Raw genomic sequence first — 3158 nt, 5'->3', positions numbered from 1 at the left:
TTCTTATCTGTTTATATCCTTTTGGATGTTGTGCCACTTTCTCATTCTCTTAAAGGTGGAGTATCTTCTCTATAAACAATGCACTGTACTTTGAAAAGCTTTAGTGATTGGTCACTTGCAAATGGAAAGCTCTTAACACTTGGTCAACATTCCAGGGGCCTGATTTTTGCATTCACAGGAAGGTGTCAGACTTGATATCACAATATCAGATTCATTGTGCTACGTGAAAGCATGAGATCCCAACTTCTCATTTTTATATTACAGGACATTTCTGTGTGCGCAATCATAGTGGTTTAACACTTTTTGTGATCGAATTATGAATCCTGTCGTGTGCAGCTACAGTGTATTGTTGCTCTTGACCATACATCATAAACCCGTTGCCTCCGATTTTCTGCAGATCATGAGTGAGGGGAACTAATAAACATTTTTATGTATTTACAAGTCAAGTTTTGCCTTTCAATCCCGGCGCTGTTATTTGGAATACCGATGTGGAAGACAGAAGTGAGTCAGATTTCCGAAGACCTTGGTTATGTTCCATAATAGATCTGCCCTTGAAATCTGTTTTGACTACAGAATAGCGATTCTATGCTACTTTAAATAAATGTAAATCACTTGCTGAAGGTAAATAACTTTTTTTCTTTTATGGCTGCTTTAGTGTTTTATAGAAAGAAGAATGATAGCAAGTAAAAATATACAGATATGGGACCTTCAGAATGCTTCTTGTAATTTGTTCTTCAGAATGCTTTCTGTAATTTGGATCTTCATATCTTAAAGGAACAGTAACATCAAAAAAAATTAAAGTGTTTTTAAAGAAAATAAATATAATGCAAAGTTGCCCTGGTAAAACTACTGTATGCTACAGAAACACTACTATTGTTTAAATAAATAATCTGCTGTGTAGCAATGGAGATTTAAAGTAGAAAAAGTTTAGGTTACACAGCAGATAAGCTCTGTAGAACATAATGGTGTTATCCACTATTTAACCTGTGCCATATAGCCTTATTTCAATTTCCACCATTGCTACACAGCTGCTTGTTTATATAAACTATAGTAGTGTTTCTGAAGCAAACACATCAGTTTTACCAGTGCAGGGCAACACTACATGATATTTTCATTACTTTAAATCACTTTAATTTTTTGGTGTTACTGTTCCTTTGTATACTGTAAAATACAGTAAATATTAAAAGGGCGGTTAACCTTCAAAGAACTAGTTTTTTTTTTTTTTTCAGATAGATCACCAGAAACAACTACTTTTTCCAATGACTTTCTATTTTCTATGTTTGACTGTTTTTCTAATATTGAAGTGAAAATTTACATTTTTCTCGCAGCTCTGGGAGGGGAGGTCGCCAACCCTGTAAACTGTTCTAAATTGATACATTTAGTTGATACATTTCTTATCTTTGTTCGTGCTGAGCAGAATCCCTGGGTTTCATTACAGGCAGCTGTTAGAATTGATACAATAGTTGCTAATACTCCAGATGCTGCTGAGAAATGTATCAACTAAATGTTGTAAAACTGTAACAGTTTAGAGTCTGCGCCTGAATTACTGAGCTGCCAGACTCGAACATTCAACTTTAAACTTAGATTTTGGAAAAACAGTAAAAAAAATAAATAATGGAAAGTAATTGAAAAAAGTCTAAAAAATCTAAACAACTGAATTGAAAAAAGTGTTTTGGAAAATGAACAATCCCTTTAAATTAACCCAACAGGATTGTTTTGCTTCCAATAACGATTCATTATATCTTAATTGGGATCAACTACAAGCTACTGTTTTATTATTACAGAGAAAAAGGAAATCCTTTTTAAAAATTGGGATAAGATGGAGTCTATGGGAGACGGCCTTTCTGTTTATGGGAGCTCTCTGGAGAACTGGTTGCCAGATAACGGATCCCATACCTGTACAAAGTAAAAGGCATCAATCCTGTCTTCTGCCTCGAATATTTGTATGATTCTTTTGAAAAAATGCTTCTAGTTTAAACAATGCTTAAAGATAAGCTATATATCCACTTTAAACCATATCATAAAAATTTTGGAGTTGTTGCAGTTTTTACACTGCCAGTATCCTGAATGTGTAACCTGAGTGCCTCTACACTTTGACCTGAGTAAGGGACCGGCCTAACTGTACAATCCTATTTTACTGAAGCAAGAAGCATCTTCTGTCTCTTCCCTATTCTGCTCCGTGTGACCGGAGCAACAGAAATGTATCCGGAGATCCTGGATCACTGCAGCCATAATACAAAACTTTTGCTGCCGTCACTGAGGGTACTCGTGTAACACATTCATGATTATGATCTGTTTTGACATGAAGTCTAAAAAAAAAAATCCAGTGGGCTGCTAGACCAATACTGAGCACTCCTTAAATATTTGTTGGGCAGGTTTGGAATTCCCACCTATTGAGGACAGCTTCAGCATGTTGATCTGGTGGCCTTCCATAGACCTCTATTACGATCTAATTGTTGGCTGGGAATACATTTCTATATAGACTGAAGTATTTAGATAGAATAACGGGTAGCGTTGCATCACTGGTCCTTATAAGGAAGAGCTACATTTGGGGTGTTATTTATCAAAGGTCGAACTTTAGAGCTTTGTGAGCTTTTTTTAGACCTCAAAGGAACTCTAATATAGTCGCAACTCGAATGGTTTCTAATTTAAGAAAAAACTTCAATATAAAAAACTCGAATCAGTGTTGCTGGGGTGAAAATCGTAAATACTCGCATTGATCGAGTTTTCGGCAGAAAAAAACACGAATTGATAGTATTTTCGAGCAAAACCCACTGGAAAAAAAAACTTGAAAATCATGGCTACAAACATCTTTAAGGAGAACTAAACCCTAAAAATTAATGTGACTAAACATGCCATATTGGGACTCATTTATCAACACTGGGCAAATTTGCCCATGGGAAGTTACCTATAGCAACCAATCAGTCATTAGCTTTTAGAAGCCATCTGCAAGTAGGACAATGAATGCAGCAATCTTATTGGTTGCCATGTGTTACCGCCCATGGGAAAATTTGCCCAGTGTTGATAAATGACCCTCATTGTATATGCTGAACTTATTGCACCAGCCTAAAGCATTAAATTGATCTTTTTCAGAGGGGAGCATGTAGAGCCTGTGCTGTTTAGTGTAAGGAAGAAGGAAAGCTACGGAGGCATTTTAT

Source organism: Xenopus laevis, chromosome 1L (genome assembly GCF_017654675.1).
Source record: "Xenopus laevis strain J_2021 chromosome 1L, Xenopus_laevis_v10.1, whole genome shotgun sequence".
NCBI classification, from domain to species: Eukaryota; Metazoa; Chordata; class Amphibia; order Anura; family Pipidae; genus Xenopus; species Xenopus laevis.
Note: the sequence above shows the minus strand (reverse complement) of the source record.